At 41.7% G+C, this 24,047-nt stretch overlaps 1 long non-coding RNA gene and 18 other non-coding genes across 19 annotated transcripts; 1 reads left to right on the top strand and 18 right to left on the bottom strand.

Moving 5' to 3' along the window:
- Positions 1-4,976: 4,976 nt before the first annotated feature.
- LOC132471065 (uncharacterized) lies at positions 4,977-7,264 on the top strand. Its single transcript, XR_009528757.1, has 6 exons — positions 4,977-5,073; positions 5,154-5,303; positions 5,830-5,898; positions 5,978-6,131; positions 6,588-6,676; positions 7,045-7,264. It is a non-coding gene; the product is annotated as an uncharacterized LOC132471065 (long non-coding RNA).
- Positions 7,265-12,075: 4,811 nt separating this feature from the next.
- On the bottom strand, positions 12,076-12,147 carry trnae-uuc (transfer RNA glutamic acid (anticodon UUC)). The gene has a single exon. It is a non-coding gene; the product is annotated as a tRNA-Glu (tRNA).
- A 253-nt stretch (positions 12,148-12,400) lies between these two features.
- On the bottom strand, positions 12,401-12,472 carry trnae-uuc (transfer RNA glutamic acid (anticodon UUC)). The gene has a single exon. It is a non-coding gene; the product is annotated as a tRNA-Glu (tRNA).
- A 1,214-nt stretch (positions 12,473-13,686) lies between these two features.
- Positions 13,687-13,758, bottom strand: trnae-uuc (transfer RNA glutamic acid (anticodon UUC)). The gene has a single exon. It is a non-coding gene; the product is annotated as a tRNA-Glu (tRNA).
- Positions 13,759-14,011: 253 nt separating this feature from the next.
- On the bottom strand, positions 14,012-14,083 carry trnae-uuc (transfer RNA glutamic acid (anticodon UUC)). Its single transcript has one exon. It is a non-coding gene; the product is annotated as a tRNA-Glu (tRNA).
- A 570-nt stretch (positions 14,084-14,653) lies between these two features.
- On the bottom strand, positions 14,654-14,725 carry trnae-uuc (transfer RNA glutamic acid (anticodon UUC)). Its single transcript has one exon. It is a non-coding gene; the product is annotated as a tRNA-Glu (tRNA).
- Positions 14,726-14,978: 253 nt separating this feature from the next.
- Positions 14,979-15,050, bottom strand: trnae-uuc (transfer RNA glutamic acid (anticodon UUC)). Its single transcript has one exon. It is a non-coding gene; the product is annotated as a tRNA-Glu (tRNA).
- A 1,214-nt stretch (positions 15,051-16,264) lies between these two features.
- Positions 16,265-16,336, bottom strand: trnae-uuc (transfer RNA glutamic acid (anticodon UUC)). Its single transcript has one exon. It is a non-coding gene; the product is annotated as a tRNA-Glu (tRNA).
- A 253-nt stretch (positions 16,337-16,589) lies between these two features.
- trnae-uuc (transfer RNA glutamic acid (anticodon UUC)) lies at positions 16,590-16,661 on the bottom strand. Its single transcript has one exon. It is a non-coding gene; the product is annotated as a tRNA-Glu (tRNA).
- Positions 16,662-17,231: 570 nt separating this feature from the next.
- Positions 17,232-17,303, bottom strand: trnae-uuc (transfer RNA glutamic acid (anticodon UUC)). Its single transcript has one exon. It is a non-coding gene; the product is annotated as a tRNA-Glu (tRNA).
- Positions 17,304-17,556: 253 nt separating this feature from the next.
- trnae-uuc (transfer RNA glutamic acid (anticodon UUC)) lies at positions 17,557-17,628 on the bottom strand. The gene has a single exon. It is a non-coding gene; the product is annotated as a tRNA-Glu (tRNA).
- A 1,214-nt stretch (positions 17,629-18,842) lies between these two features.
- trnae-uuc (transfer RNA glutamic acid (anticodon UUC)) lies at positions 18,843-18,914 on the bottom strand. Its single transcript has one exon. It is a non-coding gene; the product is annotated as a tRNA-Glu (tRNA).
- A 253-nt stretch (positions 18,915-19,167) lies between these two features.
- trnae-uuc (transfer RNA glutamic acid (anticodon UUC)) lies at positions 19,168-19,239 on the bottom strand. Its single transcript has one exon. It is a non-coding gene; the product is annotated as a tRNA-Glu (tRNA).
- Positions 19,240-19,809: 570 nt separating this feature from the next.
- trnae-uuc (transfer RNA glutamic acid (anticodon UUC)) lies at positions 19,810-19,881 on the bottom strand. The gene has a single exon. It is a non-coding gene; the product is annotated as a tRNA-Glu (tRNA).
- Positions 19,882-20,134: 253 nt separating this feature from the next.
- trnae-uuc (transfer RNA glutamic acid (anticodon UUC)) lies at positions 20,135-20,206 on the bottom strand. The gene has a single exon. It is a non-coding gene; the product is annotated as a tRNA-Glu (tRNA).
- A 571-nt stretch (positions 20,207-20,777) lies between these two features.
- Positions 20,778-20,849, bottom strand: trnae-uuc (transfer RNA glutamic acid (anticodon UUC)). The gene has a single exon. It is a non-coding gene; the product is annotated as a tRNA-Glu (tRNA).
- Positions 20,850-21,745: 896 nt separating this feature from the next.
- On the bottom strand, positions 21,746-21,817 carry trnae-uuc (transfer RNA glutamic acid (anticodon UUC)). The gene has a single exon. It is a non-coding gene; the product is annotated as a tRNA-Glu (tRNA).
- A 253-nt stretch (positions 21,818-22,070) lies between these two features.
- trnae-uuc (transfer RNA glutamic acid (anticodon UUC)) lies at positions 22,071-22,142 on the bottom strand. Its single transcript has one exon. It is a non-coding gene; the product is annotated as a tRNA-Glu (tRNA).
- A 1,551-nt stretch (positions 22,143-23,693) lies between these two features.
- trnae-uuc (transfer RNA glutamic acid (anticodon UUC)) lies at positions 23,694-23,765 on the bottom strand. The gene has a single exon. It is a non-coding gene; the product is annotated as a tRNA-Glu (tRNA).
- Positions 23,766-24,047: the final 282 nt, after the last annotated feature.

Here is a 24,047-nt window from a genome sequence, read left to right as displayed (position 1 = left end):
CATCACCATTATTATTATTGTTATTTTTAATAATGTTATTATTACTATGTAATATAAATCTTCAGAGACAGCCATGTAAATATGCAAATATAGCCTTTTGGCTTAAGTTTTATTATAAAACAATAAAAAAATTATTCATGACAGTCAATGATAAACAGTACCCCCACAACCCATCCCAGAACATATAATATTTTTCACCTTGTAGCAATATATGTATATACCGGTATATTATTATTATTTTTTTAAAAAAAAATCAATACCTCCTCCCTGGCCCACCCCAAAACCAAAGTGCAAAAGTGGCTGTGCATTAAAAGCCTATTCTGACGCCAGTATTTTAATATAATGTTTCATATAATTATTCGTATATATATATATATATATATTTTTTTTTTTTAATATGCAAACTGGCCCATCTCTCCGCGACCCCCAGTTTGGGAACCGCTGGGTTAGGGTGACCAGACGTCCCCGATTTCCGGGGACAGTCCCCGTTTTCGGTGATCTGTCCCCGGTCAAAGCTGTCACCGGAAATGTCCCCGATTTTGACACTGAATGGGGGAAAAATGCGCGCAGACTCAAATACCAGTTATTACGGTAGTCATTTAACGCATCACCAGAGAAGACGTCGTATGACGTACAGACGTTATCAGGACGTACGACCAGACGCAGAAGCGTCAACAACAACAATCTAGAGGCGGTGTCACGTTAAAATTGTACCGGGGGCGAAAATTGTACCGGCCTACGTCATCTGTTGTTTACATCTTGACAACCTGCCTGGGCCCCGTTTCCCGAAAGCATCTTTAGCCTAAGGGGATCGCAGAGTGGGTCGTACGAGCATCGTACAGTTTTCACACCGTTTCCCGAAAGCATCTTTGGTAACGAACCTCTTAAAAACGCTCACGAGTCGCTAACGAGTGCTCCAGGGTACTCGTAGGACGCTAAGAGCCTCGTTAGCCTACTATAGCCTCAGTGGCGTAGCCAGCGGACATTCCTAGTATTGAATGCGTTTTATTATAACACATTGGTAATGGTAAAAATAAAAATAAAAATATTAATTATAAAAATATTTAAAAAAAATGCAAAGGAGCAGGCAAAAGGCTGGGATATGGTGGGGATTGGTCACGTTGACGGGAATGTTTAGTGACATGTGGGAGGGTGGAGGGGGTTAAAAAAAAGTCTCAATCACTCTTCGACGTGCATGAAAACCAGCCGCGTAGTTATGAGGGAGGCCGTCCTCACACCGATCTTCCTCGTCGTCATCGTCCTCAATGTCCTCCGGTTCAACCCAAGCTACCCCAGCCTTAGCTGCAATTTTGTGCAACATAGCTGTCACACATATCACAGCGCATGACTTGGCCGGCGAAAACTGGAGCCCTCCGCTGGACTTGTGAAGGCATCTAAAGCGCAACTTCCACCTCCCGATCGTGCGCTCAGGATTAGGACTGATATATATGTCGGCCTAGGCTTAATCAATTGTATTTTAATATCTTTAGCATTCATATTATTGCAATCTATTCTTTTCGTAGGCTACTCTGCGGTTGGCCTTGATGGGGAGATATTTTAAGCCTTTTTAACCCCATTTTCCTCCGACATTCCTGCGTCTCCCCCTGCGTCATAGCCCGTTTCAGCACCATGTCAGCGGACAGGTACAATCCTACGTTCCTCTTGAGTGCAGCGAATGCGCGTTCACGTTAAAGGCACCCAGTGCAACTTTATGTAAACATTCAATGAAAAATAAACATTCAATTTCTAGTCTTTTTTATAGGTAGTAAGTTTCAATAACTCCATACCATTACATATCGACATTCAAGGAGCAAAGATGAGACGTCGTTGTGTGGTGAGAACTGTCGTAAACAACAACAATTGCCGGTGGGGAGAAGCCATTTTTCCATTGACTGGAAGCCTGCTTTATTTATTGTAGGTTACAAAAAATAAAGAAAATGGCGGCATTGTTGTTGTTATCGATTTTGTATCAGTTCTCACCACACAACGACGTCTCATCTTTGCTGCTTAAATGTCGGTATGTAATGGTATGGAGTTATTGAAACTTACTACGTGTAAAAAAGACTAGAAATTGAATGTTTATTTTTAAGCCTCGAAAGTTGCACTGGGTGCCTTTAAATGTCGGTATGTAATGGTATGGAGTTATTGAAACTTACTACGTGCAAAAAAGACTAGAAATTGAATGTTTATTTTTAAGCCTCGAAAGTTGCACTGGGTGCCTTTAAGAGGAGTTTCGGGAAACGCTCCAAATAAATTATCGATGGTTCGAAGGGTCCACCTTTCGCACCATCTTACGAGCGAAGATCCATCGATATCGGGAAACGGGGCCCTGGTAACAGACGACGCGATCGTCTGTTGCCGGGCAGGTTGCAAAAAACATTCGGCTCATGTTTCCAAAAGACGAAATAACATAATACAGATAACGGATCGCTAGATAACACTTGTTTTTACTTTATATTTGTATTGTATTTAATTGTTTAATCGAATAGCAAAAGACGACGCGATCGTCTGTTGCCGGGAAACGGGCGATCGCGTCAAATGACGTATAGGAAGGTTTTTGAACATTCATAAATGCGATTAAACAATTAAATACAATACAAATATAAAAAATTATTATTTTCTCTCCATTGACACCCATTCATATTTTTCGATCTCATAGGTCCCATGAGCCCTACCGGAAGGGGCGTGACTTCGCCACTCTTCTCGTCTCGAGCTTCTCGCTCACAACCATGCGGCAGACCGCTGGACCTGGACGTCACCTTCTGCAGATACTTCACTGCCCTCAGGAATCCACGGATAACTTGAAACATGTCCGACTCCACATGTCTGAAAAATCCAAGATGGAAACTTGTGGAAGGAAGAAAGGGGTCTGTTTTTGCTCAACCCATAACCGCACTGAGCCCTTCTGTGGAAACCTGTCTGACTGACCCTACTGACTGGGGGCCTGTTGATGTGTGTTTGGTTGGTCTGGTAGAAGGTTTGCTGCTTGTGATCTGCAAGGTGGTCCTGGGTTAGATGCAGTGTCTGACTTGCACACCACCCTCCCAATTCTATTCTTCTCTTTACTACTTTTCTACTTTCAATACACTTGCTGCTGCTGCTGTTGACCGCTGGTTGTGCAATGTGGTTTTTATTCGCGTATGTTCTGTGGACTTTGCATTTGTATTTTAATGAACATGTTTACTGCCTGTTAGACCCCCCTAGATTGGCAAACCTAAACTCCTTCACTGGCAAAATGTAGATGCAAATTAAATGCCAAAATCAACATTTCAATATTCGTTTTGCGTATTTCACCAATAGCTTCGGAACTAGACGGACCTCGTATATAATTTGCTCTTAAAAGATGCGGTCAGGCGCCCCTCCGTTATGTAACGTTTTCTGCCCGGTACGAAATAGACCGACCAATAGCAACCCTTTAGGCTATCTAATGTGAGGTTGGATATACGCAACATGTAGAGGTGTTTCAACAACAAAGATGGAAGTTAGTGAACTAAAGACTGTATATGCTCACTAAAAGAACGAACGACTAGCCTACTAAAAGATTTTGAGGAATATGTATTTCTGCATCACCCGTTCCAATGCTATGATTAGTCGAGGCCTATCCAATAGCATAGCATCGACCCATTTTTAGATTGCGCCCTTTAGACACGCCCCTTGGAAATTGAACAACGCACTTCGACGCAGAGGATCCAGAAGGATTTCACAACGAGTCCATTGGAAGATATCGAGGAACATGAACATCACCAATGAAGGAGAGTAACGTTTCCACTTGCTATAGGAATTTAGTGAAGCACTAAATAGTTAATAATAATGATAAAATGTGGTCACATTTATTGACTTTTTGGGCAAGACTTGCTTTACTAATATAACCGCGTTAAAACCGCATTCATTTACTTTTCTTGTGTAGTTTCCCACTATTCATTAAATGTTTTATAGAAGTAAAAAAGTAATCAATAGAACTATACAAATTTGTACAACAATTAATCTTTATACAGGATTTGAACATTTTCTATTCGAGCTCATGCTTCATAATATTTCCAAGGATTGCAGAGTACCAAATGATTTATGAACAGTTGTTTTTGTTCAGGAGCGGATTGTACTCCCAGAGGCTTCAACAGAGCGGGTCTGGAGCTGGGAGCTGCAGGTGGATGTTGGCCAGGAGACGTTCAGTCCTACAGGAACAGACGGGTGAGCCGTTGAACTGCACATCCTATAAACTCCTCCTTGGCGTGGTCAAACGGTTCAGAATAAAACTGGAATTCAGTCATTGGTTGTGATTGGCTTGTTAGCCAAGCGTTCTCAGCCACTAGGACTAGTGTCCTTATGAAGATTAGATGTGTGGCTGGGTTTGGGAGTTTATAGGAAATGATACTTCTCAAGAACGCACAGAATGGGAGAAGATAAGCTACTGACATCTGAGTGAGCGAGGTGTTGGGTTAAATAATACCTCACTCAAGACTGCACAGTAGGGCATCAGTGAGATCTGTGGGAGCTAAAGCAGAGGAGGAGTTGATTATCTGCATCATGTACGGGGAGAAATGTGCAGTGTGCAAATGGAACGTGTCATTCGCCTTTCAGAAGGACTGAGGCGGAGGTCCTGGAGGCAGAGGCCAGCCTGGAGGCAGAGGTGGCCTGGAGGTCCTGGAGGCGTCCAACCTGGAAGGGGCGGCATGGAGGGCCAGGTGGCGGCTCCTCATCCAGTGAAGTTAAACTCATCTTCAGTGCATCCATGATGAAAGGGGAGAAATGTTCCACTGGAACTTGTGTCTCACATTTCAGAAGGGCCTGGAGGTGGTCAACCTGGAACGCCTGGAGACGGCCGAGGTCCTGGAGGCAACGGCGGGCCTGGAGGTGGAGGCCAACCTGGAGGTCCTGGAGTCAGTGGGCCTGGAGGCGGCGTCCTGGAGGGCCCGGCGGCGGTGGCGTCCTGGAGGGCCCGGCGGCGGTGGCGTCCTGGAGGGCCCGGCGGCGGTGGCGTCCTGGAGGGCCCGGCGGCGGCGGCGGCGTCCTGGAGGGCCCGGAGGCGGCGGCGGCGTCCTGGAGGGCCCGGAGGCGGCGGCGGCTCCTCATCCAGTAAAGCTAAACTCTTCTCCAGTGCATCATGAACGGGGAGGAATGTCCGGGGTGCAAATAGAACGTGTGTCACATTTCAGAAGAAATGAGGCGACGTTGCGGAGGTCCAGGCGGTTGGCCCGGTGGAGGTCCTGGAGGAGACGGTCCCGGCGGTGGACGGCTGGGGGATCCGGCGGTGGAGGTCCGAAGGCGGCTCGTGATTAGACCAACCAGCTCCTCATCCATGGAAGGTAAGCTCTTTCTCCAGGTCAATCTGATCAACGAGAAAATCAAAGAGCGCAGCCATGAACTGGTGGTATCGCCATGTGGGGACAAAACTCTAATGTTTAACTCAAGTAACTGCAGTGTTTCCCCCAGCACTGTATGGTTAAGGCCGTCTTAACAGTAGGGCCCTGCCTTGACTACCAATGTAGAAAAATTATATATAAAAAATAATTATGCAATAACAAAGTGCAAAACTCGTAGGGAAAGAAAACATACTTTCCTCAAATACAAAAAATATAGATAAATAATTTGTCGGTAATACTGTATACTGTTCAAAACAATAGTCGTGCCATAAAGCATTTTGAATGCAATTGAAAAGGCGGTTGTATGTATTATTGCGAACTGAAACCCTCACGAAGACCCCCCCCCCCCCCCCACCTTGACTAAGACATTGTCTGGGGGAAACACTGAACCGGGTTGTATCACTTAGTAGTGAGTACACTAGGGTAGCTGGGTCATCTCCAAATGGTAACTGAGTGTTTGCTCCAGCAGGATTGAAGGAGTCACTGGGGATGAAGATCACTGCTCAGGGGCTGACGACCACTCATCTTTCCGGAGAAGGTACATAAATCTACAGCTGATGTGATTAAAGTTCTGCAGTTCAGATCCGCTGATAAATGGTCCCATACCGTATCCACAGCGTCCTCATGGTGCAGGCGGTCAAACCTCCACCTCTTTGAAGAGACCAAGCAGCTTGATGACTGACTGGTTCTTTATACTCAAGACCTCGTCCCGGAGCAGAGGACGGACCTAAGGCCCGCAGCGCAGCCGACTAGAGACTCCATGTGGAACCGGTAAGATACTGGATTGACCATCTTGAAGACATTTTCATTTATTCAGCAAGGTTAGTTTTGTTTGGCGGGTATGTTGCTTTGATACTAGGGGCTTCTTCTGTAACAAACTTTCTAGAGAATAAGATCTGACTTCAGCCAATCAGCGGGATGTCCTTGAACAAGAGCCAATGGCTGAAGGTGCTCAAACGCATTCTTTTGACTCCTCTACTATTGCTGTAATCAAGCTGGATGGCTATTTTGCTCCTTCTGACAAAATCAAGTCTGCCACCTGGTGGCTGATGAGGGCGTAGCAACTCGGGGTACATTGGAAACATGATAAGAAGAGCCTGTTTTTGATGGTTGGATTGTACACCTAAATGTTTTTACAAACCCCATGTTGGACAATGCTTGTTTTCATCCTTTCTATGTTTTAGCTTTGATTTATCCTTACCTTTTCTTGTGACCCATTCCCCTTAGGTTCAATTAAGTTGACCTCTCCTTCAGGCGACTTAAAGGGAGACCAGATGTGCGGCAGCTGGGTGTCATGGTGCAGAGACCCAACGCTGGTAAATATTTACTTCCTCCTTGAACAGACCTAACGCGTCAAACGGCAATTATATAATCCCTCCTGATCTTTATAAAGGTCTGAAGACAAGTCTTTTCTGTGAACATCTCCACTGACTAGTGTGCTCTTAATTAAATTAAAGTTAATTAAATGCAGTAACTCCAATGCACCTGGAGGCTCGTATTGAATTTTTTTTAAACCTGGTTCTCCAGCACTAGGACTGTTGCGGTAAATAAATGCTTTTTTTTTCGCTAATTTAAGTCTATGAAATCAAATGCTGATTGAGACCAGATGGGGCTGTTCCTGCATTTATAGACATTTGATTGCCCTTGACACTGATTCTACTTTTTGCATCAATTTACTTCACAGTACTGAACTACACCAGTGTGTCCTACTCCCATAAACCCTGAGGATCCCTGGATGGCTACACCAGTGTGTCCTACTCCCATAAACCCTGAGGATCCCTGGATGGCTACACCAGCACATTAATCCACACCCAACATCAACACACAGTGCACACTCTATAGAGCTCGTAAGTCTGCCCCTTGCGGCGGGACCTCGTGAGATTGTAAGATATGACTGGGTTTCAATGGAGAGAAAGTAATTATTTTCTCCATTTTTTGTTGCACCAATCAATCAATCTTTGTCATTTATTTCTGTACTCCATATCTGTAATCCCAGCTGTTGTATTTTATCACGGTAGCTGGGAACCCTCTTTATAGGGAGCGACTAGAGGGACGAGGCTGGAAGCAAACCTAATGCCGCAATTTAACCGCAAATAAAGTGAGGCCTAAAGTAACTTGACTCTCTTACCTAAACTTGCTTGCCTAAACTCGCTTGTCTAAACTCGCTTGCATAGAACCTAAACTCGCTTGCATAAAACCTGAACTTGCTTGGCTAAACTCGCGTCGCTTGCCTAATACCTGAACTTGCTTGCCTAAACTCGCTTGCCTAATACCTGAACTCGCTTGCCTAAACTCGCTTGCCTAAACTCGCTTGCCTAAACTCGCTTGCCTAATACCTGAACTCGCTTGCCTAAAACCTAAACTCGCTTAGCTTGACTCGCTTGCCTGTACTCGCTTGGCTAAACTCGCTTGCATAAAACCTAAACTCGCTTGCATATAACCTAAACTCGCTTGCATAAAACCTAAACTCGCTTAGCTTGACTCGCTTGCCAGTACTCTCTTGGCTTAACTCGCTTGCCTAATACCTGAAGTCGCTTGCCTAATACCTGAAGTCGCTTGCCTAAAACCTAAACTTGCTTGTCCAAACACGTTACACAAAGTTAACCATCCATAATCTTTAACCCAAACCAGACTTGTCCCTGGGTCGCTCCACTTTAATTTAGAAGTTTCTTCTTTTACCGCATCTGCGTTTTGAGTTTCATTCTTTGAGTGCTTGAAGTGCTTTGGAGGATATTTGAACCTTTGTTTGCCGCATCAATAAACATGCTTTATCTTTACCCATTTTGTTTTGGATTGCATTTCTATGTGTAATCCGGCCAAATGTTCAGTGTCCTTACATGTAATGTCTGGTCTGACGATAATCTGACCTCTTCATGAAGTAGAATGTGTGAATGTTGTCCCGTGAGCTCCAGGCTCTCTGTGGGCCTGTCAACGTCTCTTTAGCAAAAAGTTGGAGAGTGAAATTCATTTTTGTGCCATTTTCATGTGTTCCTGAGTATTTTAGACCTGTGGTGTTTCACATGAGACCTTAATGGGAACTTTTATTTTTCTGCCTGCATACGTAATGCCTACATTAGTAGGGTGATCACTGTTGATCCCAATATTGATCATTAACCACCTCATTCTTTGGGATTACAAATCATGTAATTTATGAGCATATTTGCAAATGCCTCCAAATATCAGATTGTGTAAAAACGAATGAAATGTAACCTGCTTGATTTAAAGAAAATAAAACATCCAAATATTATAAACCTGTTTTGTGTTGCTCTCTTACCATGTGGAAATGAGCAGATAGATATGTTTAGCTCTGATTTGCTGCCTCCTTTTGGTGTGGTGCTGGGATTTGTTTAATATACTATTATTTCCAGGATAAGTTAATAACCTAGTATAGCCTGCCCGGAAAAGAAGGGATATGATGGCCAGGGCAGGCTGTTTCGGTGTAAGTGAAATCCGCGAGCTGCTGATCATGTGAGAGAAGGTTATGTAGTCACATTAAAAAATACCTTGAAAGATGGTAGGCCTACGATCTACAAGAGACGCAGAGGAACTTTCCTTATGAGGCTTTTGTCGGGATAAAAAACAAGTGCTCAGCATAATGAACAATAAGTTGAAGTTTTTGCACTTGTAAATAGTTAATTTCGTTTGTAGCCTTTACTCAGACGTGAGCTCATTCTTGCATGCGGGTGTCCGGCTTGGCAGTGTAAAAAGGCCTATACATCATCCTGCCCAACAATATGGGCAGGATCTAGACCAAGCTCTCCTAATCGGGTCAGCAATAGCCGGGTTTCAATGCCCAGAATCTGAGTTTGAATGCTACTGAATTAATGGAATGTTGCATTTTTTGTTTTACATCATAGATTCTAAATTGCGCGCCAATCAATGAAACCTTATGAGGAATCAGATAGTCGGCTCTTTGCTGCACATTTAGATAAATGTAGTTGTCACACAAGCTATTTTTGTAATTATTTCAGGGGGGAAAATGCCTTGAAAAATGTAGTAGTGCGTTCAGGATAAGGACTAATGTAGCATATGTCAGCCTAGGCCTAATCAATTGTGTTTTAATATCTTTAGCATTCATATTATTGCAGTCTAATCTTTTCGTGGGCTATTCTGTTGATGGCCTTGATGGGGAGATATTTTAACGCTTTTTAACCCCATTTTCCTGCATCATTCCTGCGTCGCCCCCTCCTACGGAGCCCATTTCAGCACCGTGTCAGTAGACGGTTACAATCCTACGAACGTCGTGAGTGCAGTGAACGCGCGTTCGAAGCGCTCCAAAGAAATTTACGATGGCTTGCAAGATCCATCGTGAGAATGATCGTACGAGCATCGTTATCGGGAAACGGAGCCCTGATGCCCATGATCCTCTGTTGGTGCTTACATTGATAGATAGATTTTGGCTCTTATTATGAATATTCATGACATGCAAACATCTCGCCTCTGCTAGGCTAACAGCACTGTCCGTAACACACGCACGCACAAACACAGGACAGGAACACACACACACGGCCACGGTGGATAGGTCATCTCTCTTATGACGTCACAATGAGCTGCATGACGTTGGAATTTTTTTCTAAGAATCTTTAACGTTTGCATGTCTACTGTTGCACACATATTGAAAAACGCTTCTGAACAAAAGACATCGCTCGACGATTTCCGTCTGATTATTAATAAGCTTATTCTGTCTGTTGTTTCTGCAAGGAACGAACGGAAAACAAAGGTATGTTACGGTCACTTAACGAAAAAAATTAAATGATTTACTAGGGAACGGGCTGTTAAATAGGATTCATTTGTTGAGTTTATAGGCTCTGTCGTATGTGTGCGATCGTTTATCTGACGCATCGTTTCATAACGCAGCCCTCAAGTCGGACAAGTCGTTTTATTTTTCCCATCACTTTTAATCGGTCACCATAATGCAAAATTGCATTATGTCAGCACTTTGAAGTGGGCTATAGACCGAATTTCACATAAGTTCAGGCATGACTGATATGACCATACTAACTGTTGTACCGACTACTTGTACACAAGGAACCATTAGATTTTACTGTATAGATTTAGAGAAAATGTCATTTGAAAAACGTACACATGCATATTCTCGCCTTTGCAAAATTGCATAATGTCAGCAAGTGGGCTATAGACCGAATTTCACATAAGTTCAGGCACTGACTGATATGACCATATTAACCCGTGTGCTGACTACTTGTACACAAGGAACCATGTTATTTTACTGTATAGATTTTGAGAAAATGTCATTTGAAAAACGTACACATGCATATTCTCGCCTTTGCAAAATTGCATTATGTCAGCACTTTGAAGTGGGCTATATGAGGAGACGCACCTAAATTTGCTCGTTCCCATACCGGGAGTCGAACCCGGGCCGTGGGTGAAAACCAGCTGAATTTTGAAATTTTTTGCTGAATTTGATTACTTTTTGTTTCTAACTTTCTTTGTTATTTGTTTTATTGTAGTGTAATTGCGTAATTCAAGGCCCCTAATAATTTCAGAAAATTTGCATATTAGGCAGAAGAGTATCTGCATCTGTAGTTTGTGGTGCGAGTGGAGTATGTTTACATTACAACTGACAAGCGGAAAGCTTCGTTGAATGGCAGCACCACAGCAGACGCACCTAAATGTACATGGCCACGAAGAGATGCACCCAATACTACTTGATCCCATACCGGGAGTCTAATCCGGGCCGCCTGGGTGAAAACCAGGAATCCTAACCGCTAGACCATATGGTACTTCTGTAACTCCAGAATTTTATTATTTTTTGTCTCTCACTTTCTTTGTTAATTGTTTTATTGTAGTGTAATTGCCTGTTTCAAGGCCTCCCATAATTTCAGAAATTGTTGATATTACGCAGAAGATCTTATGCATCTGTAGGTTGGGGTGAAACTGGAGTATGTATCCATCACAACTGACAAGCGGAAATCTTCGTTTGATGGAAGTGCCACAGCATGGCCACGAAGAGCCGCACCTAAAATTTCTAGTTCCCATACCGGGAGTCGAACCCGGGAGGCCTGGGTGAAAACCAGGAATCCTAACCGCTAGACCAAATGGGACTTCATTAACACTATTAAAGTTATTATTGCCGACCTTGATTTTTTTTGGTTTCTAACTTTAGTGATTAAATGTTTTATTGTAGTTTAATTGCATAATTCAAGGTGCCCAATACTTTCGTATATTGGACATATTACTCACATGAGCGTACGGTCAGCACAACAGAAGGGTATTGTGCAAGTTTAGTCCGTTTGTATACAGCAGGCCTCCAACGGTCATGTGGATATCATCGTTTCATCGTCGCACAACAGCATGACAACGATAGGTGACCAGGGCCTACCTAATATGACTAGTTCCCATACCGGGAGTCGAACCCGGGCCGCCGGGGTGAAAAACAGGAATCCTAACCGCTAGACCATATGGGACTTTATTAACACCATTAAAGTTATTATTGCCGACCTTGATTATTTTTTCGTGATTAAATTTGATTATATTTTGTTTCAAACTTTCTTTGTTAATTGTCTTTTTGTAGTTTGATTGCATAATTCAAGGCCTCCCATATTTTCAGAAATGTTAGGTATTACGCAGAAGATCTTATGCATCTGTCGGATGTAGTGCGAGTGGCGTATGTATACTTTACAACTGACGTGTGGAAATATTCATTTAATGGAAGTGCCACAGCATGGCCACGAAGTGCCGCACCTAAAATTTCTAGTTCCCATACCGGGAGTCGAACCCGGGCCGCCTGGGTGAAAACCAGGAATCCTAACCGCTAGACCATATGGGACTGAATTAATTCTCTTAAAGTTTTATTGCTGAATTTGATTATTTTTTGTTTCTAACTTTCTTTGTTAATTGTTTTATTGTAGTGTAATTGGGTAATTCAAGGACCCCAATCATTTCTGAAAATGTGCATATTACGCAGAAGTGCTTCTGCATCTGTAGGTTGTGGTGCGAGTGGAGTTTGTTTACATTACAACTGACAAGCGGAAAGCTTCGTTGAATGGCAGCACCACAGCAGACGCACCTAAATGTACATGTTCCCATACCGGGAGTCGAACCCGGGCCGCCTGGGTGAAAACCAGGAATCCTAACCGCTAGACCATATGGGAATTCTATTAACATTTGAATTTGATTATAATTTGTTTTAAACTTTCTTTGTTAATTGTCTTTTTGTAGTTTGATTGCATAATTCAAGGCCTCCCATATTTTCAGAAATTGTAGATATTATGCAGAAAATCTAATGCATCTGTAAGATTTGTTGCGAGTGGCATATGTATACTTTACAACTGACAAGCATTAATCTTTGTTTATTGGCAGCGACACAATATGGCCACGAAGAGATGCACCCAATACTACTTGATCCCATACCGGGAGTCTAATCCGGGCCGCCTGGGTGAAAACCAGGAATCCTAACCGCTAGACCAGATGGTACTTCTGTTACTCCAGAATTGTATTATTTTTTGTCTCTCACTTTCTTTGTTAATTGTTTTATTGTAGTGTAATTGCCTGTTTCAAGGCCTCCCATAATTTCAGAAATTGTTGATATTACGCAGATGATCTTATCCATCTGAAGGTTGGGGTGAGACTGGAGTATGTATACATCACAACTGACATGCGGAAATCTTCGTTTGATGGAAGTGCCACAGCATGGCCACGAAGAGCCGCACCTAAAATTTTTAGTTCCCATACCGGGAGTCGAACCCGGGCCGCCTGGGTGAAAACCAGGAATCCTAATCGCTAGACCAAATGGGAATTCTATTAATAATTGAATTTGATTATAATTTGTTTTAAACTTTCTTTGTTAATTGTCTTTTTGTAGTTTGATTGCATAATTCAAGGCCTCCCATATTTTCAGAAATTGTAGATATTACGCAGAAAATCTAATGCATCTGTAAGATTTGTTGCGAGTGGCATATGTATACTTTACAACTGACAAGCATTAATCTTCGTTTATTGGCAGCGACACAATATGGCCACGAAGAGATGCACCCAATACTACTTGATCCCATACCGGGAGTCTAACCCGGGCCGCCTGGGTGAAAACCAGGAATCCTAACCGCTAGACCATATGGTACATCTGTTACTCCAGAATTGTATTATTTTTTGTCTCTCACTTTCTTTGTTGATTGTTTTATTGTAGTGTAATTGCCTGTTTCAAGGCCTCCCATAATTTCAGAAATTGTTGATATTACGCAGATGATCTTATTCATCTGAAGGTTGGGGTGAGACTGGAGTATGTATACATCACAACTGACATGCGGAAATCTTCGTTTGATGGAAGTGCCACAGCATGGCCACGAAGAGCCGCACCTAAAATTTCTGGTTCCCATACCGGGAGTCGAACCCGGGCCGCCTGGGTGAAAACCAGGAATCCTAACCGCTAGACCATATGGGACTGAATTAAATCTCTTAAAGTTTTATTGCTGAATTTGATTATTTTTTGTTTCTAACTTTCTTTGTTAATTGTTTTATTGTAGTGTAATTGCGTAATTCAAGGCCCCCAATAATTTCTTAAAATTTGCATATTACGCAGAAGGGCTTCTGCATCTGTAGGTTGTGGTGCGAGTGGAGTATGTTTACATTACAACTGACAAGCAGAAAGCTTCGTTGAATGGCAGCACAACAGCAGACGCACCTAAATGTACATGTTCCCATACCGGGAGTCGAACCCGGGCCGCCTGGGTGAAAACCAGGAATCCTAACGGCTAGACCATATGGGAATTCTATTAACATTAGAATTTGATTATAATTTGTTTTAAACTTTCTTTGTTAATTGTCTTTTTGTAGTTTGATTGCATAATTCAAGGCCTCCCATATTTTCAGAAATTGTAGATATTACGCAGAAAATCTAATGCATCTGTAAGATTTGTTGCGAGTGGCATATGTATACTTTACAACTGACAAGCATTAATCTTTGTTTATTGGTAGCGACACAATATGGCCACGAAGAGATGCACCCAATACTACTTGATCCCATACCGGGAGTCTAATCCGGGACGCCTGGGTGAAAACCAGGAATCCTAACCGCTAGACCATATGGTACTTTTGTTACTCCAGAATTGTATTATTTTTGTCTCTCACTTTCTTTGTTAATTGTTTTATTGTAGTGTAATTGCCTGTTTCAAGGCCTCCCATAGTTTCAGAAATTGTTGATATTACGCAGATGATCTTATTCATCTGAAGGTTGGGGTGAGACTGGAGTATGTATACATCACAACTGACATGCGGAAATCTTCGTTTGATGGAAGTGCCATAGCATGGCCACGAAGAGCCGCACCTAAAATTACTAGTTCCCATACCGGGAGTCGAACCTGGGCCGCCTGGGTGAAAACCAGGAATCCTAACCGCTAGACCATATGGGACTGAATTAAATCTCTTAAAGTTTTATTGCTGAATTTGATTATTTTTTGTTTCTAACTTTCTTTGTTAATTGTTTTATTGTAGTGTAATTGCGTAATTCAAGGCCCCCAATAATTTCTTAAATTTTGCATATTACGCAGAAGAGCTTCTGCATCTGTAGGTTGTGGTGCGAGTGGAGTATGTTTACATTACAACTGACAAGCGGAAAGCTTCGTTGAATGGCAGCACAACAGCAGACGCACCTAAATGTACATGTTCCCATACCGGGAGTCGAACCCGGGCCGCCTGGGTGAAAACCAGGAATCCTAACCGCTAGACCATATGGGAATCCTATTAACATTTGAATTTGATTATAATTTGTTTTAAACTTTCTTTGTTAATTGTCTTTTTGTAGTTTGATTGCATAATTCAAGGCCTCCCATATTTTCAGAAATTGTAGATATTATGCAGAAAATCTAATGCATCTGTAAGATTTGTTGCGAGTGGCATATGTATACTTTACAACTGACAAGCATTAATCTTTGTTCATTGGCAGCGACACAATATGGCCACGAAGAGATGCACCCAATACTACTTGATCCCATACCGGGAGTCTAATCCGGGCCGCCTGGGTGAAAACCAGGAATCCTAACCGCTAGACCAGATGGTACTTCTGTTACTCCAGAATTGTATTATTTTTTGTCTCTCACTTTCTTTGTTAATTGTTTTATTGTAGTGTAATTGCCTGTTTCAAGGCCTCCCATAATTTCAGAAATTGTTGATATTACGCAGATGATCTTATCCATCTGAAGGTTGGGGTGAGACTGGAGTATGTATACATCACAACTGACATGCGGAAATCTTCGTTTGATGGAAGTGCCACAGCATGGCCACGAAGAGCCGCACCTAAAATTTTTAGTTCCCATACCGGGAGTCGAACCCGGGCCGCCTGGGTGAAAACCAGGAATCCTAATCGCTAGACCAAATGGGAATTCTTTTAATAATTGAATTTGATTATAATTTGTTTTAAACTTTCTTTGTTAATTGTCTTTTTGTAGTTTGATTGCATAATTCAAGGCCTCCCATATTTTCAGAAATTGTAGATATTACGCAGAAAATCTAATGCATCTGTAAGATTTGTTGCGAGTGGCATATGTATACTTTACAACTGACAAGCATTAATCTTCGTTTATTGGCAGCGACACAATATGGCCACGAAGAGATGCACCCAATACTACTTGATCCCATACCGGGAGTCTAACCCGGGCCGCCTGGGTGAAAACCAGGAATCCTAACCGCTAGACCATATGGTACATCTGTTACTCCAGAATTGTATTATTTTTTGTCTCTCACTTTCTTTGTTGATTGTTTTATTGTAGTGTAATTGCCTGTTTCAAGGCCTCCCATAATTTCAGAAATTGTTGATATTACGCAGATGATCTTATTCACCTGAAGGTTGGGGTGAGACTGGAGTATGTATACATCACAACTGACATGCGGAAATCTTCGTTTGATGGAAGTGCCACAGCATGGCCACGAAGAGCCGCACCTAAAATTTCTGGTTCCCATACCGGGAGTCGAACCCGGGCCGCCTGGGTGAAAACCAGGAATCCTAACCGCTAGACCATATGGGACTGAATTAAAACTCTTAAAGTTTTATTGCTGAATTTGATTATTTTTTGTTTCTAACTTTCTTTGTTAATTGTTTTATTGTAGTGTAATTGCGTAATTCAAGGCCCCCAATAATTTCTTAAAATTTGCATATTACGCAGAAGGGCTTCTGCATCTGTAGGTTGTGGTGCGAGTGGAGTATGTTTACATTACAACTGACAAGCAGAAAGCTTCGTTGAATGGCAGCACAACAGCAGACGCACCTAAATGTACATGTTCCCATACCGGGAGTCGAACCCGGGCCGCCTGGGTGAAAACCAGGAATCCTAACGGCTAGACCATATGGGAATTCTATTAACATTAGAATTTGATTATAATTTGTTTTAAACTTTCTTTGTTAATTGTCTTTTTGTAGTTTGATTGCATAATTCAAGGCCTCCCATATTTTCAGAAATTGTAGATATTACGCAGAAAATCTAATGCATCTGTAAGATTTGTTGCGAGTGGCATATGTATACTTTACAACTGACAAGCATTAATCTTTGTTTATTGGTAGCGACACAATATGGCCACGAAGAGATGCACCCAATACTACTTGATCCCATACCGGGAGTCTAATCCGGGACGCCTGGGTGAAAACCAGGAATCCTAACCGCTAGACCATATGGTACTTTTGTTACTCCAGAATTGTATTATTTTTGTCTCTCACTTTCTTTGTTAATTGTTTTATTGTAGTGTAATTGCCTGTTTCAAGGCCTCCCATAGTTTCAGAAATTGTTGATATTACGCAGATGATCTTATTCATCTGAAGGTTGGGGTGAGACTGGAGTATGTATACATCACAACTGACATGCGGAAATCTTCGTTTGATGGAAGTGCCATAGCATGGCCACGAAGAGCCGCACCTAAAATTACTAGTTCCCATACCGGGAGTCGAACCTGGGCCGCCTGGGTGAAAACCAGGAATCCTAACCGCTAGACCATATGGGACTGAATTAAATCTCTTAAAGTTTTATTGCTGAATTTGATTATTTTTTGTTTCTAACTTTCTTTGTTAATTGTTTTATTGTAGTGTAATTGCGTAATTCAAGGCCCCCAATAATTTCTTAAATTTTGCATATTACGCAGAAGAGCTTCTGCATCTGTAGGTTGTGGTGCGAGTGGAGTATGTTTACATTACAACTGACAAGCGGAAAGCTTCGTTGAATGGCAGCACAACAGCAGACGCACCTAAATGTACATGTTCCCATACCGGGAGTCGAACCCGGGCCGCCTGGGTGAAAACCAGGAATCCTAACCGCTAGACCATATGGGAATCCTATTAACATTTGAATTTGATTATAATTTGTTTTAAACTTTCTTTGTTAATTGTCTTTTTGTAGTTTGATTGCATAATTCAAGGCCTCCCATATTTTCAGAAATTGTAGATATTATGCAGAAAATCTAATGCATCTGTAAGATTTGTTGCGAGTGGCATATGTATACTTTACAACTGACAAGCATTAATCTTTGTTCATTGGCAGCGACACAATATGGCCACGAAGAGATGCACCCAATACTACTTGATCCCATACCGGGAGTCTAATCCGGGCCGCCTGGGTGAAAACCAGGAATCCTAACCGCTAGACCAGATGGTACTTCTGTTACTCCAGAATTGTATTATTTTTTGTCTCTCACTTTCTTTGTTAATTGTTTTATTGTAGTGTAATTGCCTGTTTCAAGGCCTCCCATAATTTCAGAAATTGTTGATATTACGCAGATGATCTTATCCATCTGAAGGTTGGGGTGAGACTGGAGTATGTATACATCACAACTGACATGCGGAAATCTTCGTTTGATGGAAGTGCCACAGCATGGCCACGAAGAGCCGCACCTAAAATTTTTAGTTCCCATACCGGGAGTCGAACCCGGGCCGCCTGGGTGAAAACCAGGAATCCTAATCGCTAGACCAAATGGGAATTCTTTTAATAATTGAATTTGATTATAATTTGTTTTAAACTTTCTTTGTTAATTGTCTTTTTGTAGTTTGATTGCATAATTCAAGGCCTCCCATATTTTCAGAAATTGTAGATATTACGCAGAAAATCTAATGCATCTGTAAGATTTGTTGCGAGTGGCATATGTATACTTTACAACTGACAAGCATTAATCTTCGTTTATTGGCAGCGACACAATATGGCCACGAAGAGATGCACCCAATACTACTTGATCCCATACCGGGAGTCTAACCCGGGCCGCCTGGGTGAAAACCAGGAATCCTAACCGCTAGACCATATGGTACATCTGTTACTCCAGAATTGTATTATTTTTTGTCTCTCACTTTCTTTGTTGATTGTTTTATTGTAGTGTAATTGCCTGTTTCAAGGCCTCCCATAATTTCAGAAATTGTTGATATTACGCAGATGATCTTATTCATCTGAAGGTTGGGGTGAGACTGGAGTATGTATACATCACAACTGACATGCGGAAATCTTCGTTTGATGGAAGTGCCACAGCATGGCCACGAAGAGCCGCACCTAAAATTTCTGGTTCCCATACCGGGAGTCGAACCCGGGCCGCCTGGGTGAAAACCAGGAATCCTAACCGCTAGACCATATGGGACTGAATTAAAACTCTTAAAGTTTTATTGCTGAATTTGATTATTTTTTGTTTCTAACTTTCTTTGTTAATTGTTTTATTGTAGTGTAATTGCGTAATTCAAGGCCCCCAATAATTTCTTAAAATTTGCATATTACGCAGAAGGGCTTCTGCATCTGTAGGTTGTGGTGCGAGTGGAGTATGTTTACATTACAACTGACAAGCAGAAAGCTTCGTTGAATGGCAGCACAACAGCAGACGCACCTAAATGTACATGTTCCCATACCGGGAGTCGAACCCGGGCCGCCTGGGTGAAAACCAGGAATCCTAACGGCTAGACCATATGGGAATTCTATTAACATTAGAATTTGATTATAATTTGTTTTAAACTTTCTTTGTTAATTGTCTTTTTGTAGTTTGATTGCATAATTCAAGGCCTCCCATATTTTCAGAAATTGTAGATATTACGCAGAAAATCTAATGCATCTGTAAGATTTGTTGCGAGTGGCATATGTATACTTTACAACTGACAAGCATTAATCTTTGTTTATTGGTAGCGACACAATATGGCCACGAAGAGATGCACCCAATACTACTTGATCCCATACCGGGAGTCTAATCCGGGACGCCTGGGTGAAAACCAGGAATCCTAACCGCTAGACCATATGGTACTTTTGTTACTCCAGAATTGTATTATTTTTGTCTCTCACTTTCTTTGTTAATTGTTTTATTGTAGTGTAATTGCCTGTTTCAAGGCCTCCCATAGTTTCAGAAATTGTTGATATTACGCAGATGATCTTATTCATCTGAAGGTTGGGGTGAGACTGGAGTATGTATACATCACAACTGACATGCGGAAATCTTCGTTTGATGGAAGTGCCATAGCATGGCCACGAAGAGCCGCACCTAAAATTACTAGTTCCCATACCGGGAGTCGAACCTGGGCCGCCTGGGTGAAAACCAGGAATCCTAACCGCTAGACCATATGGGACTGAATTAAATCTCTTAAAGTTTTATTGCTGAATTTGATTATTTTTTGTTTCTAACTTTCTTTGTTAATTGTTTTATTGTAGTGTAATTGCGTAATTCAAGGCCCCCAATAATTTCTTAAATTTTGCATATTACGCAGAAGAGCTTCTGCATCTGTAGGTTGTGGTGCGAGTGGAGTATGTTTACATTACAACTGACAAGCGGAAAGCTTCGTTGAATGGCAGCACAACAGCAGACGCACCTAAATGTACATGTTCCCATACCGGGAGTCGAACCCGGGCCGCCTGGGTGAAAACCAGGAATCCTAACGGCTAGACCATATGGGAATTCTATTAACATTAGAATTTGATTATAATTTGTTTTAAACTTTCTTTGTTAATTGTCTTTTTGTAGTTTGATTGCATAATTCAAGGCCTCCCATATTTTCAGAAATTTTAGATATTACGCAGAAAATCTAATGCATCTGTAAGATTTGTTGCGAGTGGCATATGTATACTTTACAACTGACAAGCATTAATCTTTGTTTATTGGTAGCGACACAATATGGCCACGAAGAGATGCACCCAATACTACTTGATCCCATACCGGGAGTCTAATCCGGGCCGCCTGGGTGAAAACCAGGAATCCTAACCGCTAGACCATATGGTACTTCTGTTACTCCAGAATTGTATTATTTTTTGTCTCTCACTTTCTTTGTTAATTGTTTTATTGTAGTGTAATTGCCTGTTTCAAGGCCTCCCATAATTTCAGAAATTGTTGATATTACGCAGATGATCTTATTCATCTGAAGGTTGGGGTGAGACTGGAGTATGTATACATCACAACTGACATGCGGATATCTTCGTTTGATGGAAGTGCCACAGCATGGCCACGAAGAGCCGCACCTAAAATTTCTAGTTCCCATACCGGGAGTTGAACCCGGGCCGCCTGGGTGAAAACCAGGAATCCTAACCGCTAGACCATATGCGACTGAATTAAATCTCTTAAAGTTTTATTGCTGAATTTGATTATTTTTTGTTTCTAACTTTCTTTGTTAATTGTTTTATTGTAGTGTAATTGCGTAATTCAAGGCCCCCAATCATTTCTGAAAATTTGCATATTACGCAGAAGAGCTTCTGCATCTGTAGGTTGTGGTGCGAGTGGAGTATGTTTACATTACAACTGACAAGCGGAAAGCTTCGTTGAATGGCAGCACAACAGCAGACGCACCTAAATGTACATGTTCCCATACCGGGAGTCGAACCCGGGCCGCCTGGGTGAAAACCAGGAATCCTAACCGCTAGACCAAATGTGAATTCTATTAAGATTTGAATTTGATTATAATTTGTTTTAAACTTTCTTTGTTAATTGTCTTTTTGTAGTTTGATTGCATAATTCAAGGCCTCCCATATTTTCAGAAATTGTAGATATTACGCAGAAAATCTGATGCATCTGTAAGATTTGTTGCGAGTGGCATATGTATACTTTACAACTGACAAGCATTAATCTTCGTTTATTGGCAGCGACACAATATGGCCACGAAGAGATGCACCCAATACTACTTGATCCCATACCGGGAGTCTAACCCGGGCCGCCTGGGTGAAAACCAGGAATCCTAACCGCTAGACCATATGGTACATCTGTTACTCCAGAATTGTATTATTTTTTGTCTCTCACTTTCTTTGTTGATTGTTTTATTGTAGTGTAATTGCCTGTTTCAAGGCCTCCCATAATTTCAGAAATTGTTGATATTACGCAGATGATCTTATCCATCTGAAGGTTGGGGTGAGACTGGAGTATGTATGCATCACAACTGACCTGCGGAAATCTTCGTTTGATGGAAGTGCCACAGCATGGCCACGAAGAGCCGCACCTACAATTTCTAGTTCCCATACCGGGAGTCGAACCCGGGCCGCCTGGGTGAAAACCAGGAATCCTAACCGCTAGACCATATGGGACTGAATTAAATCCCTTAAAGTTTTATTGCTGAATTTGATTATTTTTTGTTTCTAACTTTCTTTGTTAATTGTTTTATTGTAGTGTAATTGCGTAAATCAATGCCCCAAATAATTTCTTACATTTTGCATATTACGCAGAAGAGCTTCTGCATCTGTAGGTTGTGGTGCGAGTGGAGTATGTTTACATTACAACTGACAAGCGGAAAGCATCGTTGAATGGCAGCACCACAGCAGACGCACCTAAATGTACATGTTCCCATACCGGGAGTCGAACCCGGGCCGCCTGGGTGAAAACCAGGAATCCTAACCGCTAGACCATATGGGAATTCTATTAACATTTGAATTTGATTATAATTTGTTTTAAACTTTCTTTGTTAATTGTCTTTTTGTAGTTTGATTGCATAATTCAAGGCCTCCCATATTTTCAGAAATTGTAGATATTACGCAGAAATTCTAATGCATCTGTAAGATTTGATGCGAGTGGCATATATATACTTTACAACTGACAAGCATTAATCTTTGTTTATTGGCAGCGACACAATATGGCCACGAAGAGATGCACCCAATACTACTTGATCCCATACCGGGAGTCTAATCCGGGCCGCCTGGGTGAAAACCAGGAATCCTAACCGCTAGACCAGATGGTACTTCTGTTACTCCAGAATTGTATTATTTTTTGTCTCTCACTTTCTTTGTTAATTGTTTTATTGTAGTGTAATTGCCTGTTTCAAGGCCTCCCATAATTTCAGAAATTGTTGATATTACGCAGATGATCTTATTCATCTGAAGGTTGGGGTGAGACTGGAGTATGTATACATCACAACTGACATGCGGAAATCTTCGTTTGGTGGAAGTGCCACAGCATGGCCACGAAGAGCCGCACCTAAAATTTCTAGTTCCCATACCGGGAGTCGAACCCGGGCCGCCTGGGTGAAAACCAGGAATCCTAACCGCTAGACCAAATGGGAATTCTATTAATATTTGAATTTGATTATAATTTGTTTTAAACTTTCTTTGTTAATTGTCTTTTTGTAGTTTGATTGCATAATTCAAGGCCTCCCATATTTTCAGAAATTGTAGATATTACGCAGAAAATCTAATGCATCTGTAAGATTTGTTGCGAGTGGCATATGTATACTTTACAACTGACAAGCATTAATCTTCGTTTATTGGCAGCGACACAATATGGCCACGAAGAGATGCACCCAATACTACTTGATCCCATACCGGGAGTCTAACCCGGGCCGCCTGGGTGAAAACCAGGAATCCTAACCGCTAGACCATATGGTACATCTGTTACTCCAGAATTGTATTATTTTTTGTCTCTCACTTTCTTTGTTAATTGTTTTATTGTAGTGTAATTGCCTGTTTCAAGGCCTCCCATAATTTCAGAAATTGTTGATATTACGCAGATGATCTTATTCATCTGAAGGTTGGGGTGAGACTGGAGTATGTATACATCACAACTGACATGCGGAAATCTTCGTTTGATGGAAGTGCCACAGCATGGCCACGAAGAGCCGCACCTAAAATTTCTAGTTCCCATACCGGGAGTCGAACACGGGCCGCCTGGGTGAAAACCAGGAATCCTAACCGCTAGACCATATGGGACTGAATTATTTCTCTTAAAGTTTTATTGCTGAATTTGATTATTTTTTGTTTCTAACTTTCTTTGTTAATTGTCTTTTTGTAGTTTGATTGCATAATTCAAGGCCTCCCATATTTTCAGAAATTGTAGATATTACGCAGAAAATCTAATGCATCTGTAAGATTTGTTGCGAGTGGCATATGTATACTTTACAACTGACAAGCATTAATCTTTGTTTATTGGCAGCGACACAATATGGCCACGAAGAGATGCACCCAATACTACTTGATCCCATAGCGGGAGTCGAACCCGGGCCGCCTGGGTGAAAACCAGGAATCCTAACCGCTAGACCATATGGGACTGAATTTAATCTCTTAAAGTTTTATTGCTGAATTTGATTATTTTTTGTTTCTAACTTTCTTTGTTAATTGTTTTATTGTAGTGTAATTGCGTAAATCAAAGCCCCCAATAATTTCTTACATTTTGCATATTACGCAGAAGAGCTTCTGCATCTGTAGGTTGTGGTGCGAGTGGAGTATGTTTACATTACAACTGACAAGCGGAAAGCTTCGTTGAATGGCAGCACCACAGCAGACGCACCTAAATGTACATGTTCCCATACCGGGAGTCGAACCCGGGCCG

This window comes from Gadus macrocephalus, chromosome 13, assembly GCF_031168955.1.
Source record: "Gadus macrocephalus chromosome 13, ASM3116895v1".
NCBI lineage: Eukaryota > Metazoa > Chordata > Actinopteri > Gadiformes > Gadidae > Gadus > Gadus macrocephalus.
This window is presented reverse-complemented; position numbering and strand designations above follow the sequence as displayed.